Genomic DNA, 20,748 nt, shown 5'->3' with positions numbered 1-20,748 from the left:
CACCCATGAAAACTAGGTTGCGGACTCGTCTGTGCTGTCGTATGTGTGTGTGTGTGTGTGTATATATATATATATATATATATATATATATATATATATATATATATATATTTCCCTTAATTTATTTGTTTAATAAAAAATAAAAAAATGTAAAAGGGGCCTTGGTAGAGTAGCCGAAACCAAGGTCAATATATAACTCTTATAATGAATAAGACTCATCTACGGATGACTACAATGATGAACAACTAGAACATTTACCAGATTCTTAAATAAAAATAATCTGTCCGAGTTTGATTAATCCATCCTATGACAACACTTCTCTAAGTGTGAACCCAATTTACAACAAATAGAGTCATGTACAGATGAAAACAGTTGTACCTATATAAGATGTCAATAAATAACCTCATCAAACATAACAGAGATAAATATCTTTAAAAGGAAGAAGTAGTACCCCTGAAAAGGGTAAAACCCTTCTGAAAAGAAGGAAGTCTTGAATGCAAGTGCAAAAATGTAGAACTATTCCTAAAGAGCTCAAATATAAATCAGTCTGCATAAGAGACTGAACAGAATCTACAAAGAGATACATCTCTATGAAGACCCATTATCAACTGTCAGAAGTCAGGAAAGAAATGATAATGCTTAAAGAACATGTCAACACCATAGAAAAGTCTACACTAAAGTGTAGAAAATTAGTAAACTGTGAAGAGTATCTAATATGAACCCTTTAAAGACAAATCAAGGAAAGTCTTAAAGTCCTCAAGAATATACCTTCTGGCTTTTACAGTATCCAATTTACCAAAAATTAGAAGAACTGATATTACCATATCACAGGTAAAAGTAAATGTACCCCTCATTTAGTGTAGATCAACGGCTAACTTATTTGACAGTACAAAAGGGACTTATCAAACAAACACCCTTAGTGATGTAGAATCCTTATAAGAAATGTCTTTGAACAGAGAATAAACAATACACAAACTCCCAAAGAGCTGGTAATATTTCCAGTTCCTTGTATGGAATACTAGTATAATTACATAATTTCTTAAGTTAGAAAAACAAACTTTCTGCAGAGGGAGCAATTCTGTACCCTCCACTGAAAGTGTAATAGCTCTCAAGTTAAGGATTGCACATCATATATAAATGCTCTCTAGCATACTAGCAAATACTCAAATACTCCACTTAGAGTATGGTTTATGCCATAAAAGTAACCACCCCTTAAGCACAAGCTTTTCTTCAGATAAAGTAAACAATTTAGCCTTATTTCAGGTGTTGTAAAACGTGAAAACCCTCTGAGAGGTGATTATTGACAAACTTCTAGAAGAAAGTCATTACTTTACATCAAGCAATGATGATAAAGAAATAAGCCTTAAACATCAGGCATGAAAAGCTTGATAGGGTTTCAGGGCACTACATCACTCTACTAAATTAAAGAAAATTACCACCTACCAAGCATGAACACCCACCAGACATTCCAATTAGATAACTGAAAAAGCCTCACAGCCCTCCCGAAGCAGGACTCTTTAGAAGAATTTTTAAAGAACAAGTAACACCATACTAACGGTGCAGAAGTTATGAACTAGCCAAAGGATAGAGAGGAACCAAGCAAATTCGGTGCTCCACCCCTACTGTTTTTAAAACGCCTTAAAGCTGAGTCAGTCGGTGTACCAAATAAATGGGCACCAAATAAATGGACACCATCAAATGGCATGTCAATCGATGTAGATTGGACTGGCTCTGAAAACCCTGAGGAACGTAACTAGGCACGGCGACGTAGAGCAATTGAAGAAGCCATGGCTCTACCTACAGTCAGTGGTACCCATGCCTCAGTGCATTATTAATTTAGCTGAATGCTGTCCGTCCAGAATCATAGTGGTAATAGTGAACCTGATGCCTTCTGTAAGAGAAGGTAAAATGTTTGCTAATGAGTGCCATAAAGAAAGAAACAAGATGTGTTGACAGAGCATAGAGCAGAACTTGTGGAGGAAAAAATACACCAGCCACAGACATCTAGACTCATGAACACTATCAGGTGGAACATGTGGGAGAGACTCCATATCATGGAAGTCTAAAGCGGCCTGTGCCACCAAACTTCCATAAGAAGGATGTCTTATTAGACAGGGCGGATCACAAGGGGCAGTTCAGTGCCTGTGGGATATGCCCTGGTCAAATGGGGCTCCTGTATCAGGCTTAGACCAAGCCCCCAACAAGACAACATGTAATGCTTCGCATTAAGAAAGCATTAGTTCAACCCCAGTTTGGCTTTGATGGAGGACACCAATTAGAGGATCTGAAGCTAATTGCTCTGAAGGAAGAGTCAGATCCAACACTTCCACAACCTTCTTTAGCATGTCTGCAAACAAGGAGCTTGCCTCCATAGCAAGTCTAGGGGGTGAAAGTAGACCCGAGGCTGGAGAAGAATCAAAGCCACTAGCAATAACTAGGTCAGTTAACCAGCTGTTCTCTCTATGAGGTTCCAACTTCTCTAACACTTATCCACCATCTCCCTAAGTAGGACCAAAATGATGGGATTCTTGTGGAGGAATATCAGCGATTACAGGCATTACTGATGCCGGTTCCGAAATTGACTCATCAGTGAGGTTGATTCCTCGACTTCAGACGGAGACAGGAATTCAACTTCAGGCAGCACTGCCAGTGGAATCTTCTGAGTTGGCTGATCGGATACTGGTGCTGAAGGTGGTAACCCCAAAGAGCTGTGCATCAGTGCTGAAATGGCTTTGTCAACTGACGCTGAAGGCCTAACTGAAGCCAAGGGCGAACATGTAGGTGTCACAGCACTTTGCTTCTCCTTGGGACCCACAGGTGCTTCCAGAGGGAGGTGATTGACAAAATACAGCATGAAGGGAAACATAATATTCATGCATCAGGTCTAGAGTCATCTCCTGGAAAGGGAGGGAGACGTGGGGCAGGATCTGACCTCATTTCCCCAAACAAGGAATGATGGGAGGTCGTATGCGGGGATATTGGTAACTTTTACGATTTTGAACACTTGTGAGACATATCTTTGACGCCGATGGAGAACTGAGTCCATGAGAACGACTCCTTGAATTACCCTGTGAAAGGACATCAGTCCGAGAAAGAGACCTCATTCGACAGAAAGACAGGGATGACTCTGACATCCGCGCCACTAGTAGCTTCAACCCACGCAGTTGTAGAATCTGTGACCAAAGTTGCTGACAGGACTTGCACTCTTTGGCATCATGGTACTTGCCCAGGAACCACATGCAAACCAAATGGGGGCCCATAGCTGACATTTTTCATCCACAGGACCCACAGAGTTTAAACCCTGATGACACAGAAAGCACACTTTCAGAATGACGAAAACTTCGATGTAGGTTGAAAAACAGCCTGACCAACCATCAACAGATCTATGTGCCAAGCACAGAAAATATGCAATTGACGTCGGCGAGGGAGTTATATGGACTGACATCACATCCACATACCGACATGCAGACGTACTATGGAAAAAGATTCCAGATCCAGGCTCGCGGCTGGGGAAGATTCTAAGGTAAGGAATCTTTGGCTAGATGTCTCTATCAGATGCTCTCATTTTGTGGTAGAGTGGGTGCAGGAAAGCACCTTTTTTGCCCTGGTTAGCCCCCACTGTTTGACTGGTTTCTGAAGTGATTTCAACTGGAAGTACAATGGGTCCCTGCAAACCAGCTCCCCAGTGCCAGAGCTCTTTCCCAAAACTGCACAGTTGTTCTTTACAACTGGCACACTCTTTAGCACTCACTGTAAGTCCCTAGTAAATGGTACACCTGGTATCTTGGGCCTGGGGTACTAAGGAAAGTCCCTAAGGGCCACAGCACCAGTTCTGCCACCCTCAGGTACCCCTCACCAAACCCACACGGTGCTGTCATTGCAGACTGGTGTGCTTGTGCAGGTAAAATTTCCACACACACCTGTGTGGCAGGTCCCCTACCACTGCGTGGGCCAGGTGCATTTTCACCCCTAAGACAGCGTGCATCAGAACATATGCGAGGGCATATATGCACAAGGAGACATGCCCCTGCTATGTCTCTGTTGATTCTGAGACATAGTAAGTGAACAGGGAAGCCAATTTAAATGCATGCGCTGGACACTGGTCATTACGAGTTCCCCAGCTACATGATGGCTTCTCTGAAACCTGGGACATTTGGAATAATAAACCTTCACTGATTCCAGTGATGGATTTATCAATAAATGCACCCAGAGGGCACCTCGCCCAGGCAAGAAGGATATTTCAAGGCAGGGAGCTTCAAAAGTCTAGCTGCCATGAAACCCAGCTCTCTCCAGATGGTGGAGATGACCAACCCTCCCCCCACCGCCTTGAGCCCACTTTTGACAACAGCACAGACAGGAAAATTAGGCAGATTAGGAGGTGTGCCTGCTTCATGCCAGTCCCACCCCTAAAATGGACGAGCTGAAGTGGACAGTACTTTTCAAATTACCCCACCTTGTTTGGAAGGAATTAGGCCTTTAGGGTTAGGGTATGCCCACTTCCCAACAGAAGTGGTCATAGAGAGGGTGTAGTCACCCTAAAGGTGAGCAGCCCATTGGCTACCCCCAGGTACTCCCTGTAACTCCCCTAAATTGAGTATTTAGGTGACACCCCTGAACCCTAGAACTCAGATCATGATGACCTAAGACAAGGACACAGAGGAATTGCACTTGCAGAAGAGGAAAAGAAGAAGCACCTGACCATGCTGGACTGACAGTTGACCTCAAAGGATTCTGCCCCAAAAAGGTAACTCGTCCTACCTTCGATAAAGGCTCAAGTCTCCCGTGAGCAGCAAACCTGCCCTGCAACAAAGCCTCAGCAAAGGACTCTGCAGCTTTTGTAACCACCAAGACCCGACACCTGAAGTAACCACTGCACCGACGTCCACAACCCGAGGTGGAGTCAACCGATAGTGCCAACAAGGTTCTCCAGCTGTCCAGAGACTGAGTCCAGTGTGGCCGCTCCCATCTTGGACTCACCTGAGACACCCGCAGACTCTGCACACAGGCCCCCTCTCCCGCAGCCTTGTGGTGAGAGAAAACCCAACACCTCCAGCAACCATTGTACCCGTCCCCCACAACCTGATCTGAGGTGGGTCACTGGTGCCAATGACGTCCCCCGCCGGCTCCTTGGAGCTGGAGTGTCTAGTTTGGAAAAATGTACAGGTTTGCTAGGTTTCCCTGGTGCTGGCTGAGCTAGGTCCCTAAAGCCACAGCTAGGCACATTGCAAAAAAAAAAAAAAAAGAAAAAAAAAAAAGGCCAGTTTTCAGTGGAAAAATGAGATATGTCCCCATTACATTTTGGGTCATTTCCTGTCATGGGCACCAGGCCTACCCACGCAAGTGAAGTACCATTTTTATCGGGAGACTTGGGGGAACACAGAATAGAAGAACAAGTGTTATTGCCCCTTGTCTTTCTCTACATTTTTTCCTTCCAAATGTAAGACAGTGTGTAAAAAAGACAACTATTTGAGAAATGCCCTGTAATTCACATGCTAGTATGGGGACCCCGGAATTCAGAGATGTGCAAATAACCACTGCTTCTAAACACCTTATCTTGTGCCCATTTTGGAAGTACAAAGGTTTCCTTGGTACCTATTTTTCACTCTTTACATTTCACCAAATGAATTGCTCTATACCTGGCATACAATGAAAACCCATCGCAAGGTGCAGCTCATTCATTGGCTCTGGGTACTTAGGGTTCTTGATGAACCTACAAGCCCTATATATCCCAGCAACCAGAAGAGTACAGCAGATGTAACAGTATATTGTTTTCAAAAATCTGCCATATATGGAAAACGTTATAGAAGAAAACATGGACAGAAATGGCTCTTTTTTTCACCTCAATTTCAATATTTTTTTATTTTAGCTTTTACTTTCTGTAGGAAAACCTTGAAGGATCTACACAAATTACCCCTTGCAGAATTCATAATTTGGTCTACTTTTTTTTTTTAGAAATGTTTAGCTTTCCGGGATCCCCCATTTCTGGCACTAACTGGAAGGAGGCTGAAAGCACAAAAAAATAGTAAAATTGGGTATGTCCCAGTAAAATGCCAAAATTGAGTTGAAACGTCTTTTTCTGATTCAAGTCTGCCTGTTCCTGAAAGCTGTGACGATGGTGATTTTAGCACCGAAAACCATTGGTTAATGCCATTTTCAGGGGGAAGACACAATCTTTCTTCTCCAGCCCTTTTTTCCCATTTAAAAAAGAAAAAAATGAACGTTTGCTGTATTTTGGCTAATTTCTTGGTCTCCTCCAGGGGAACCCACAAAATCTCCGTACCACTAGAATCCCTAGGATGTTGGGGAAAAAAAAAGGCCGCAAATCTGGCGAGGGTAGCTTAGGTGGACAAAAAAGTTATGAGGGCCTAAGCACAAACTGCCCAAATAGCCAAAAAACAGGCCTGACACCTGAGGGGGAAAACGCCTGGCAGCAAAGGGGTTAAGGATGCCCAAAGCAGAGCCCTGCTGGGCCAAAGAAAGAATGCACAAAAGAACCTCAGAAAGAGGAGCAGAGAGGAGATCAACAGATTTGTTGGTACACCAAAATTATGTCAACAGGCGTATACTGTTTTGGTGGAGGGACACCAGGCTGCAAAGATAACATTCCAGACTTCGGGTGGAAGGTCAAAAGCCGCCAACTGCCGCTCCACGCATGAAGGCGGAGATTGGACAGGTTCGGATGGAGAACTGTCCCCTGCTGCTGCAACAGAAGATCCACCTGAAGGGGCATTCTGAGTGGAGAATCGGTGGCCATGTTCAATAGCTCCGGTTACCATAGTCTCTGTGCCAAGTCCGGAGCCACCAAGATTACTTGGGCTCGGTCATTCTTGATCTTCTTCAGATCTCTGGACAGAAGTGCTATAGGTGGAAAGGAGGAAAGGAGGCCGGAGTTCCACTTGAGACGAAAAACATCTCCGAGGGAGTGTCGCCTTGGAAACTCCACCGTGCAAAACAGCTGACATTGCATGTTCTCTGCGGAGGCAAGCAGATCAAGCCAAGGCTTTCCGCACTGCTCAAACAGACATTTGCCACCTCCGGATGGCGATGCCATTCGTGATCGGCTATGTATCGACGGCTGAGTTCGTCTGCTCTGGCATTCAGAGAGACCGCCAGATGTTGAACCATCAGGGTAATGTCCTGATCTGCCAGTCATGTCCAGCGGTGCAGCGCCTCCTGACAAAGGGTCCAGGACCCTACCTCGCCCTGTTTGTTGCAGTACCACATGGCGGTAGTGTTGTCCGTGAACTCCCACACTACTTTCCCTTTGAGAGAGTGGAGAAATACTTTCAACGCAAGCCTGATCACCCAAAGCTCCAGAAGATAGATATGGAGCCCAGATTCCGCCGGAGACAAGAGGCTTCTGATCTCCGCCTCTGCCATATGGCTGCCCAATCCCAGAAGTGATGCATCCGTCACTATGGAGAGATCTGGTTAGGGAAGGGAGAGGGATCTGAAGTTGACCCAATGCTGATTCGAAAGCCACCACTGCCGGTCTTTCGCAGTCCCCTCCGAGATCTAGACCATGTCGGAGAGATTTCCCTGATGCTGCGCCCACTGGAACTTCAAGTCCCACTGCAGAGCCCGCATATGCCATCTGGAATCTATCACGAGCAAGATGCAGGAGGCCATGATGCCCAGCAGCCTCAGAGTCAGTCTCACCGAAACCCAAGATAGAGGGTGAAAGATCGGAATCATAGCCTGAATATCCTGGACTCGCTTGTCAGAAGGATAGGCCCGAAACTGCACTGTGTCCAGAACAGATCTGCCTCCAAAAACAGTCATCGAAGTAGGGGACGACTGAAACCCCCAACCTGCACAGATGAGCTGCAACCACACCCATCACTATCGTGAACACAAGAGGGGTGCTGGTAAGGCCGAAGGGGAGCACGGTAAATGAATCATAGGTAACGTCTATGGGCAGGAAAGATTGGAATATGGAAATAAGTGTCCTACAAGTCCAATGCTGCCATCCAATCTCCTGGGTCCAAGGCAGACGGGACCTGAGCCAGGGTGAGCATTTTTAATTTCTCCTTCTTGAGGAAGAGATTGAGGGCCCAAAGGTCTAGGATAGGACGTAAGCCCTTGTCTTTTTTGGGCACCAGAAAGTAGCAGGAATAACAACCACAACCTACTTCTTGCACAGGGACCCTCTATGGCTCCTTTGAGCTGCGACTTCCCGGCGGAGAAGTGCCAAATGATCCTCTGGTATATGGCTGAGTGAGAGTGATGGAGGCATGGCTGGTGGGGCAGATTCGAAGGGGGGGTAGTAGCCCCTTGGAACGATCTGCAAAACTTACCTGTCCATAGTGATGGATTCCCAGTGGATCAGGTGATGGTGAATCCATCCGCTAACCGGACCAGAATGAGGGGATGGACTAGAAGGGTTTGGAGGCTGCAGCAGGGGCAGGGGTGGACTGGGCAGACCTCTGGTTCCCTGACCCACGGCCATGTGGGATTCTGCATTTCCAGCCACACAGCGGATGAACAGCATGGCTAGCACAATGGCTGGGAAAGGGATGTGACAGGGAGCCCCTTCTGTGGCCACGAAAGTTGCAAAGGGCAGACTGTTGGGGACGAGGGGCAGTGGAAAGGTCGAGGGACCGAGACCTAGCCCGGGAGTCCTTGAACCTCTCCAAGGCCGATTCCGCCTTGTCTACAAAGAGACGAAAGCCATCAAAGGGCATGTCCATAAGAGTCTGCTGGACATCCCCTGAGAAACCACATGTATGTAACCAGGTGTGGCGCCTCAAGGCCACTGTCGTCACAACTGATCTACCCAGAGAGTCGGTTGTATCCATCCCACATCAGATAGTAAACTTTGCCACGTCTCTCCCATCGGTGACAGCTGCGGAGACGATAGCATGGGCCTCCTCCACTACCTGCGGCAGAACTTGTGCAACGTTATCCCACAGAGAGTGAGTATAACGGCGCTAAAGGTATGTGGTGTTCACTGACCGCAGCGCGAGACTGGAGGAAGAAAACATATTTTTCTCAAATTGTTCCAGCCTTATTGATTTGCGATCCGGAGGTGCGGAAGGGAATGCGCCTGAGGATGAGGATATCTGGATGTAGGAAGTTGGCTCTGTATATACCATCTCAAAGTGAGAGATAGTGTGCACAGAGTCCAGGGGTACCCCTTACAGGTTGATAGTGGCCATGTCGTTGTTTGGACTCTTGCTCTAGGTAAGACTGCTGGTTTAAGGATGACAGTACTTATGTTTGTAGGTGACTATGCCTATCCTACAAAAAGTCGCAGCTGTCGTCCCAACCCTTCCTGCTCACTAGCAGCACCTCACCAAAAACTCAAATAGTAAAAGGTGATTTGTGGCAGCCTTTACGCATGGACTTGAGAGTAAAACATCTCAGGGAGTGTCGTGGTTAAACGGAGATTACCCCTTTCTCACAGATACATCATGTCTCACCCAAACACAGGCAATAACGAAGATGCAGTAAAGTTTCAATAGTTTTTATTTAACACAACTGCAATCTGCAATAAATTGCATGGGCTGCAATGATTAGGATAATGAACAGTGCAAGAAACAGAATTGTAAAGACAAGAGTCATTATTACAAAAAAACCCACCATCTTGCAAAAGCATGAAAAGACATAAGGTGTGTAATATGTCCTAATACCCTAATATGATAGGCCTAACCTCCTACCTAAAGGTGAGCTGGGTTTGTTAAACCTAATCTGCCAATGCCATGTCCATGATAGGAGCTCCCAACCCTTGTTACCTTGCAATGAGGTCTCTATCTCAGACTCCGCAGGGACACAAAGACTGGGTCAGCGTCATGACGACGTGCAGCATCGATATCAGCGATGGTGGCGATGCCCTCTGGTCGGAATCCCTCTGATTATCTGTCTAAAGTGTGATGTATTTATACAGATCTACTTGGACCCCTGACGTAGGTGTGTTCCGAAACAATAGATAACAGACATGCTTGGGGCGGCAATTAATATAAACAATTCCCTCGAAAGTATAGAGAGGGAAAGTCCCTAAGTGTGAACACCTACTGTCTGTTTGTCTTTGTCACTTGATCTTGATGCCTTAAAGCGGTGGCACTGATAATGCAAAGCATGGCAAGTGGCCTAACTATAAACAAGACAGCCATCATAGAATAATTAAATAATTAAATGGGCTAAGACAGAGCAAGCTAGGTAGGTTAAAAGTCACTAGGTGACGGGGGCACGAGTCTGCAAGCCAAAGGCTAAGCTAACTCCTGTTATCCCATTAAAACAAACTAGGATTCACTACAGCAATAATAGATAATCCTAATGCTCTATTTGTGGTAGTGTGGTTGAGCAATTAGGCTTATCAGAGGATAGTGTTAAGCATTTGTTGTACACACACAGACAATAAATGGGAACACACACTCAATGACTTAACTCCAGGCCAATAGGTTTTTTTATATAGAAAAATATTCCTTTCTTAATTTATTTTAGAACCACAAGATTCTGAATTCAAATAAGTACATAAATTGTAAGGTACTTGGCATAGGTAAATATAGAAATTTGAATGAAAACTAATGTACACAGTTTGGCATAAAATTTCAATAAGCTATATTAAAAGTGGACCCTGCAAAATTCAACAGTTCCTGTGGGAGGTAAGTAAAGCACTTACAAGTTCAGTCTCGGGGCATAGGCAACCCACTGTTGGGGGTTCAAGTCAACCCCAAACACTCCAGCAACACAGGGCCGGTCAGGTGCAGAGGTCAAAGTGGGGCCCAAATAACATAGGCGCCTATGGAGACTAGGGGTGCTCCGGTTTCAGTCTGCTAACAGGTAAGTACCTCTGTCTTTGGGGAGCAGACCAGGGGAGTTATGTAGAGCACTGGGGGGGGGGGGGGGGGGGGGGGTTGTCCCAAACAGGCATATAAAATACACCCTCAGCGGCACAGGGGCGGCCAGGCGCAGTGTGCTAACAAGGTGTCGGATTTTGTATTGGAATCAATGGAGGCGATGCAGGCAGGGCACGGGGGCTGCTCTGGCCAGCCACCAAATAGGCAACGATGAGGGCCGCCTGCTGGTCACTCCTGCACCAGTAGTTGGTTCTTCTCGGGCCTGGGGGCTGCGGATGCACTGCTTCTTCCAGGCGTCGGGTTCATTGTTACCTGGCAGTCGCGGTCAGGGGAATACTCGATTTTCTCTGCAGGCATCGTCGTGGGGGTGCAGGGAGGTCGTCTCAGGGTGGACACGTCATGGGAGTCACCGGGAGGTCCTCTCTGCGGTGTTGGTTTCTCTGGACACGGGTCAGGGGGGTCGGGTGCAGGGTGTTGGGGACTCACGCTTCAGGAGTGAGGTGGGAGTCCCTTTAAAGATGGTTCCTTCTTTGTTGCTTTGGTCAGAGCAGCTGTCCACTGGAGTTTCTTGGTCCTTCGGGTTTGCAGGGCAGTCCTCTGAGTCGGCAGAGGTCGCTGGTCCCACTGGATGTGTCGCTGTGCAGGGTTCTTTGGGTCTGGAGACAGGCTGGTAGGGTTGGGGCCAAGTCAGTTGTTGTCTCCATCGTCTCTGCGGGGCTTTCAGGTCAGCAGTCCTTCTTCTTGTTGCAGGTCATCAAGAATCTCAAATCCTGGGTTCAGGGTCGCCCCTAAATACTGAATTTAGGTGTGTGTTAGGGTCACAGGGCAGTAGCCAAAGGCTACTGTCCTTAAGCGTGGCTAAACCGTCCCTGTGCTCCCTCCCATTGGGAAGCACATTCCTATCCCTATTGGGCTAAATCCTCCAAAACAAGATGGATTATTTTCCAAGGAGGGGGTCACTTCAGCTATGGTCACCTTAGGGGCGGACCTAGCTGAGGGGGTTATTCCTCCTTGTTTTTCTCATTATCTACCTGGACTTGCCACCAAAAGATGGGGCTGTGACCAGGAGGGGGCAGGCATCTCTACTAGCTGGAGTGCCCTGGGGCATTGTAACATGAAGACTGAGCCTTTGAGGCTCACTGCTAGGTGTTACAGTTCCTGCAGGGGGGAGGTGTGAAGCATCTCCACCCAGTGCAGGCTTTGTTTCTGGCCTCAGAGAGCACAAAGGCTCTCACCCCAGGAGGTCAGAAACTCATCCATCAGTGGCAGGCTGGCACAGACCAGTCAGTCCTGCACTTAAGGATTGGGTAAAATACAGGGTGCATCTCTAAGATGCCCTCTATGTGCATTTTGTAATAAATCCAGCACTGGCATACCAAACTTCCCAATGTTCAGTGTAGCCATTATGGAACTGTGAAGTTTGTTTTGACAAACTCCCAGACCATACACTCAGTATGGCCACACCGTACTTACACTGCCACTGCCACTGAGAGACAAATTTCTGACCCTGGGGGTGAGAGCCATTGTGCTCTCTGGGGCCAGGAACAAAGCCTGTACTGGGTGGAGGTGCTTCATACCTCCCCCCTGCAGGAACTGTAACACCTAGCAGTGAGCCTCAAAGCAGTGAGCCTCAAAGCTAGTGGAGATGCCCACCCCCAGACACAGCCCCCACTTTTGGCAGCAAGTCCGGGAGATAATGAGAAAAACAAGGAGAAGTCACCCCTCAGCCAGGTCCACCCCTATGGTGACCAGAGCTGAAGGGACCCCCTCCTTGGAAAATCCTCCATCTTGTTTTGGATGACTTAGCCCAATAGGGACAGGGATGTGCACCCCTCCCAAAACGGGGGGGGGGGAGCACAAGGAGGGTGTAGCCACCCTCAAGGACAGTATCCATTGGCTACTGCCCTGTGACCCTAGCACACCCCTAAATTCAGTATTTAGAGGTGACTCTGAATCCAGGATTTCAGATTCCTGACGACCTGCAAAGAAGAAGGACTGCTGACCTGAAAATCCCACAGAGAAGAAGGAGACAACAACTGCTTTGGCCCCAGCCCTACTGGCCTGTCTCCAGATTCAAAGAACCTGCAACAGCAACGCAATCATCGGGCCCAGCGACCTCTGCCGACTCAGAGGACTGCCCTGCTACCCAAAGGACCAAGAAAATCCAGTGGACAGAGGCTCTGTCCCAAAACAACCAAGAAGAAACCATCTTTAAAGGGACTCCCACCTCACTCCTGAAGCGTGAGTCCTCAACACTCTGCACCAGATGCCCCCGGCCCGTGTCCACAGAAACCAACACTGCAAAGAGGACCCCCCAGGCGACTCCCATGACGTGTCACTCTTGAGACGACCACCCAGCACCCCCACGACGAAGCCTGTAGAGAGAATCCAGGAGGATCCCCCTGACCACAACTGCCCGGTAACAAAGAACCCTATGCCTGGAAGAAGCACTGCACCTGCAGCCCCCAGGCCCGAGAGGAACCAACTACTGGTGCAGGAGTGACCAGCAGGCGGCCCTCATCTTTGCCCAGTCGGTGGCCGGCCGGAGCGGGCCGCCTGTGCCCTGCCTGCATCACCGAGTGACCCCCTGGTCCCTCAATTGATTCCAATAGAAAACCTGACACTGTGTTTGCACACTGCACTCGGACGGCCCTGTGCCGCTGAGGGTGTATTTTGTGTGCCTGTTTGGGATCCCCCCAGTGGTCTACAAAACCCTCCTGGTCTGCTCCCTGAGGACGCAGGTACTTACCTGCTACCAGACTGGAACCGGAGCACACCCTGTCTCCATAGGCGCCTATGTTATTTGGGCCCCACTTTGACCTCTGCACCTGACCGGCCCTGTGTTGCTGGATGTTTGGGGTTGACTTGAACCCCCAACGGTGGGCTACCTATGCCCCGGAGACTGAACTTGTAAGTGTTTTACTTACCTGCTAAACTAACTTGTACTTCCCTCCCCCAGGAACTGTTGAATTTTGCAGTGTCCCGTTTTAAAATAGCTTATTGTCATTTTATGCCAAACTGTGTACATTGCTGTTTTCATTCAAAGATCTATATTTACTAATGCCAAGTACCTTACAGTTTAAGTACTTACTTAAATTCTGAATCTTGTGGTTCTAAAATAAATCAAGAAAATTATATTTTTCTTTTTAAAAACCTATTGGCCTGGAGTTAAGTCTTTGAGAGTGTGTTCCCATTTATTGCCTGTGTGTGTACAACTAATGCTTAACACTACCCTCTAATAAGCCTAACTGCTCGACCACACTACCACAAATAGAGAATTAGTGTTATCTAATATTGCCACTATCAACCTCTAAGGGAAACCCCTGGACTCAGTGCACATTATCTCTCACTTTGAGATAGTATATACAGAGCCAGCTTCCTACAATGACCCATCTAGAAATAAAATCTTTTGTTACTTTCTCATACTTTCTCATTCTTTCTCTTTTGCAGTTGTGTGAAGAAATGTGCTCAAGACTGTTTTCAAACTTATATGAAAAGGATAAACAATTCTTGAAAGAAAGAAAATAGAGATAGTTATACTCACAGAACTTTGTACGAGAACAATAGAACAAGTGGCTTGACCACCAAGGCCTGCAGCTCATAAATTATGTTAGCACCATAATGAGACTTGTTTTCTGTAACGGATCATAGTTCCCCTCCCTCAATCGAAGAAGTTAACAGCAGGTTCAAGTCGCATGAGGTACTTAACTTTGGTAATGCTCTCTATAGTGGGTACTTTATCTAACATCACAACATTCACCCTATGAATATCCCCAGACTACATTCGAAAATCTCAAAGTTTGCTCCTGTGTGCCTCTAGGTGTTGGTGTGCAACTCCATTACTCTCCAGAAGTGAAGAGTGGAGCTGCATATAAGTGTCAGCCATGAGTGCGGATATCATTTTCTTTTCATAAGCCAGTCCGCCCCCTCAGACTTTGAGTCCATCAGCAAAATGTAAGAACCAGAATGCAGAATCCTTAACTGGACATTTTAGATGGAACAAGACCACTCTACTGATTGGGTAAGGGGAGGGAAGAATCTGAAGTAAGATGTCTATCAACCAGAAAGAGCATTGCAGAAAGGAAGTAACTTTTTTTTCTGATGGATGACAAAGCAGTAACTCCTAAAGTGGTGAGTCTGTGGAATGGCTCAGGCTAAACGTTGTCAGAACTTAGCAGGCAAATTGCCCATCCCATAGGATCTGAATTGTGAAAGCAACAGTACTTCATGAATGTAGAAACTGATATTCATGTAGCAGCCTGATATAACCAGGACAGATACTCCACATGCTTGCTCAGGAGGAGCAGCCTTGGTTCAAGTAAAATGAGCCCTTAATTCTTCATGTGGCTGCTTCTTCGCAAGAGCAGAGCAGATTTGAATGCAGAGGACTATCCACCTACATATACTTTTTTCTGCATTGGCTTATCCCTTCTTGCTCCTGAGATGCCCACAAAGGGTTTATCATCCCCAACCGTCTCTGGTACAATCAATATAGAAACAGAGGGTTCTCTCGGAGTCCAAACAATGGAGTCTCACTTCTGCTTTTGAGGGGTGAGGTGGGTGAAAGAAAGTTGTGAGACTGATAACTTGCCCGAAATGGAAAGGAGCTATGCAGCTCAGGTACTCAACACCAGTCTGTCTGGAAAAAATGTTGCATAAGCACCTGTAGCTCACTTACACAATGAGCTGACACTACTGTGACAAAAAAGGCAGTTTTCAGGGTCAAGGATGTAGTGGACAACTATTCATTAACTTAAATGGGGTGAAGTTTAGAAAAGTAAGAGCCAGGTTCAACTCCCACTGTGACACCACAAAGGACTTTGGTGGAAACATAGGTTGTAAACCTTTACGGGATCTTATCAGAACTGAAAGCGGAACTAACAACCTAAAAAAATAAAAAATAAAGAGCCAACAAAAAGCCTTTAACAGTGTCCACCAAAAGTCCTTTCAAGGCCAGTGACAATCAAACTACAACTTCTTAGAAAAGAACGAGAATAGCCTTCAGACAAGGAGAGAACATGGTGGCCAGCTAGGTGCGGGCGGCTCCCCTGGAAGCCTGCTGCACGAGTACGGAAGTCCGCGTATTTCCCCGTAATGAGGAGCAGCTAAATCGCGGGGATTAGGAGGAGCGAAAACTTACCTGAACGCCGCCCTGGAGGGGTCTTTGGAACCCTTTGTGTCCGTGCCTTGGTCACGAGCAGCGTTCTGGCTGCAGCGCTCTGGCTGCAGCATGGCAGGCGGGTAGCGGGGAGGATTCCCCTCCCAGGGAATAGAGGCAGAGTCAGCACAAGCAGCATAGACGGAGAAAGAACGCCGGAGCCTGGTGAAAGTAGGAGATCTTGATTGATAGCGAATTTTCACATGCTCGACTCGTCAAGGAGAGGTAATTGCTCCCCCCTGGGAAGGAGATTGTTGGATTTGGTTTCCCCATAGAATCTTTGGAAAGTAATGGAAATAAAAACAAAAGGATTGCACTGCAGGGCTCAAGAGGGCTGAACTCCTGTAAAAGGAAGGGGGGTGGGGGGGAGGGGGGTGCAGGTGCTAATAAGGCAGACCCTATTTACCCTTTGAAAAGTGGTAGGAGGATCTCTGGCCCAAAAGGGAACCTGGCTTTTGTGACAGGGGCTGCCCACCAAAAAATTACGACAACTACTAAATCTTTTATATCTGTTAATTTGGATAGTCGGGAGAACCATGTCAGCAATAGTAGTAGCAATACAGTTTGAGATAAAAGATGACTGTTCGCAGAGTGGGGTGGATGGGAGGGTCATTAAGGAATCTGCGGCCCGATCCTGTCCCTACCAGATAAAAAGTTACTGAAGGTAAGTAACTTGCTCATCAAGCTGCAGATTCCTTACCTCAAAATCACATAACAATGTCATACCCTCTCCAGAGGAGGGTCTGCTAACTGAGACAATTAAAAGTCTCTATGTACCACTAAACCTGTCCAGAAAAAGACCAGACAATAATAATAATTTAGGTGAGTAAATATATATATATATATATATACACACACACACACACACACACAGGTAAATCAAGCCTTAAGACATTAAAAAACATGGGAATAGAATTATCCGTAAATTTGACAACTGTGTGTCAGAATAGACCCAACAACATGAATATAAAACTACTTGCATCCTTAATGGGGGTCAGAATCCATTGAATCCAATCAGGCTCACCACATAAAAACTGGTGACAGGAGGACAATTTTGCCAAGTGACCCTATGAATATAAATTCATTTGAACTTATCTGGACCCGAATTGCATGATCGATACATGTGAAATAAAAATCAGCAGGCCATGCCACTGAGCACTACCTCTATCCCATATTAAGGTGAGTCCTAGCCAGATCTGCACTGTAACAAACACAGAGAAAGGTCCATTTCCCATGGATAAAGCATAAAAAATGCTCTATTAAAAAGAAGATGAATACAACAATAGCAACTATTGGAACAGAATCAGATTTTTCCCCAGGAAACTTAACTGCAAATACCTCCATGATATATCTGATTTTATGTATGTGTGTATATATATATATATATATATATATATATATATATATATATATATATATATATATATATATATATATATATATATATATATATTTATACACACACACAACCATAGCATGAATCTCCTCTGCGTCCATAAAAACACTACAGGAAGTGTTCTTCTTTGCACACAGCGTTTTATTTAATAGTGCAGGAAAACAAAAAGAAAATGGCCCAACGCATTTCGGAGCCTTCCCTTCTTGACCATGAGTCAGGTTCCATTGCTTGTGTTTACTATAAGTAACCCTCGAAAACACCCACCTCTATTAACAGTGTACACAGACTGAAGCCACAAATCTCTGCCATTTCAAAGATATAGGCAAGTCAAAAAATATTTTTCTATGGAAAATGGTCCTAACTATAACTACCTAGTGGCGATAGCACACACAAACATTTATATATATATATATATATATATATATATATATATATTATATATTATATATATATTGCATCCTCGCCATGCACTGCCAATTACCCCACAAACTAAGGAACTAATGACATCTTTGATAACATCATTGATAATATCAATGTAATATTTGCAGTTAAATTTGGGACAAAAAAACTGTGCATGGCGGGGGCGCGAGTTATAGTTACCTTAAGGCACAAGCTATAGTTACTTGAAATAATTCTAACTATAATTGGTGATTTTTTTAAATGGTTGTGTACATTTAAAATGTGAGCCTAACTATAATCTATATTAGTTTTTTTTTAAGTGAATTTCTATATTTTTTTAAAATTCTAGTTCCTAACTATAACGTCACTGTAACCTTTGGTTTTCTCAGTGAAAAAATATCAACAGCTCAATAGTAGTAAAAGGTTAAATAAGATAATCCGTTTGAAAAAGAAACATTGATAACCTGATGACCTTCCTATACGAGACCCACGTACAGATGATCTAGAAAAGGACTCTGATACTTTAACTGGAAAAACTAAAGGTTTCAATAATAGAAACTGACTGATTCCGTAAATTCCTATTATGGACAACACTCCTTAAAGTGTAAATCCAAACTACCCACAACCACGGTCAGTTGAATGATGACAATCGTTTACAAATGTCAGTGCCTTGAGACCCTCATGGGTGACTTGCCGGCCTCACAAACACTGGATTTATATATTTGTCACCCAGAAGAGCAATGATTGTTCAATTCAGAAATAAGAGCTGTCTACAGACATTTGAAGTTGTGAGGCAAACACCTAATACTCTCATGTACAAACAAATATGAACATCTCCATACAGAAGAAAATGTACCCCGTTAGAGTGAAATTTTCTTCAGAAAAGCAGGATATCTTATGTAACACACAAAAGCACCATAACAAACCCTAAAGAGTGAAGAACGTTAAGTACTTTTCACAATGGAGTGAATACAATCGATTGAGCATGACATATTCCTAGGAAAACTAAACAATGTTCAAAGAACATGCATAAGCCAACAAAGCCTACGTGAAGGTACAGAATACCCCAAGTGTGTAATGGCTATATGACAGAACCTTAAGAACAGAAACACAGTCTCTTAAGGCTCACAAGACAATAACCTTCTGGTGCACAATGTACCAAATCTAGCAAAAGTTGGGAACTTTTACTACGAATGATAAGTAAAGGCATGCATCACTCAACATAATGCATGTACCAAGGGTAGAAATAGAACCCATACAAATGAATAATTAAGGTCACAATCGACCTTCTTTGAAAACACAAGAATGAATTTCGAGACAGAAATCCTCAATGGGGTGTAATCGCATCAATGGAATATCATTCTGCTGATGAACTACCCACAAACACCACGCATGTAAAAGGGACACCTCTACATAACAGCAATGATAAATTAGAGATGTTAAATACATTCCCTTATCAGAAAGTAAGGAAAATACTGAGACACCCCCGGACTTGCTATTATCAACACTTGCCTAAAAGACATAGGGCCTCATTCTCACCCTGGCGGTAATTACCGCCAGGGTGGAGGTCGGCGGTAGCACCGCCAACAGGCTGGCGGTGCTCCGCCGGGCATTCTGACCGCGGCGGTACAGCCGCGGCCAGCCGGCGGGCTACCGCCGACTTTCCGCTGCCCGTCTGAATCCTCCATGGCGGCAGAGGACACCCCCTACCGCCATCCTGTTCATGGCGGCTCTCCCGCCATGAACAGGATGGCGGTAGGGGGTGCCGCAGGGGCCCCCGTAAGAGGGCCCCAAAAAGTATTTCAGTGTCTGCTCAGCAGACACTGAAATACGCGACGGGTGCAACTGCACCCGTCGCACCTTCCCACTCCGCCGGCTCAATTCTGAGCCGGCATCCTAGTGGGAAGGTTGATTTGCCCTGGGCTGGCGGGCGGCCTTTTGGCGGCCGCCCGCCAGCCCAGGGCAAATGTCAGAATCACCGCCGCGGTCTTTCGACCGCGGTGCGGTGTTCTGACGGCGGTACCTTGGCGGACGGCCTCCGCCATCCGCCAAGGTCAGAATGACCGCCATATTAAGTTAAAACAAATAACATCGTATAGAGGGAAGAACTCTGTACCCTCAAAGAAGAGACTAATAGTTCACAAGCTGAGCTGTCCCAGCCCAACATAAACACACATACATATAAATATGCGCACCAAGCTTTCGAAAATATACTCCATCTACAGTAAGGTACATGCAATGAATGTATCAATTCTTGAACTCAAGCTCAGAGTAAAGAAGGCTATAAGACCTGCATATCAGGTATCATTTAGTAACAAAAAAGGTTAAATAGGTGAAGAGCTGTCATCAATAAGCCTCGAGTGGAAATCTATGACTTCTGCACCACCAATTGTACCACAGGCAGTGTTTTGTGGGCATGGCACCCTGAGGGCGAATTTGCCTTTTGCGCCCCACCAACACACCCAATCTGCAATGGCAGTGTGCATGTGTTTGGTGAGGGGTCCCTTAGGGTGGCACAACACATGCTGCAGCCCTTAGGGACCCTCCCTGGCCAAGGGCCCTTGGTATTCTCCCTGGTCAAAGGGCCCTTGGTACCACTGGTATCTTTTACATGGGTCTTATTTGTGTGCCAACTGTGGAAACAATGGTACATTTTTAGGGAAAGAACACTGGTGCTGGGGCGTGGTTAGCTGGATCCAAGCACAGTCTCTGTCAAGTGGGGGAGTAACTGCAACAAGGGCCAGTTTCCTACACCTGTCATTGACAGTGTAAGAAAGTATAAGTTCTGCGGAATGCAGGAACATCCTGCCAGTTACTATCAATAGTTGGAACAGGAACAGCAAAGATAAACTTCACAAGTTTTGCCCAAGCATAGCTCAATTGTGAGAAAAGGTAATACATATATCCCTCAATAATTGAGTATCAGAGAAACTGGCTTGACAGAGTGTATTGAAGAACATCATTACTTTGCTGTTCCACTCTGACTGTCGCAAAAC

General features: G+C 45.7%; 1 protein-coding gene across 2 annotated transcripts in view; it reads right to left on the bottom strand.

Moving 5' to 3' along the window:
* Positions 1 to 20,748, bottom strand: part of RNF123 (ring finger protein 123) — a 1,441,353-nt gene that overhangs the window by 180,765 nt on the left and 1,239,840 nt on the right. The window lies entirely within an intron of this gene.

Source organism: Pleurodeles waltl, chromosome 9 (assembly GCF_031143425.1).
Source record: "Pleurodeles waltl isolate 20211129_DDA chromosome 9, aPleWal1.hap1.20221129, whole genome shotgun sequence".
Taxonomy (NCBI): domain Eukaryota; kingdom Metazoa; phylum Chordata; class Amphibia; order Caudata; family Salamandridae; genus Pleurodeles; species Pleurodeles waltl.
This window is presented reverse-complemented; position numbering and strand designations above follow the sequence as displayed.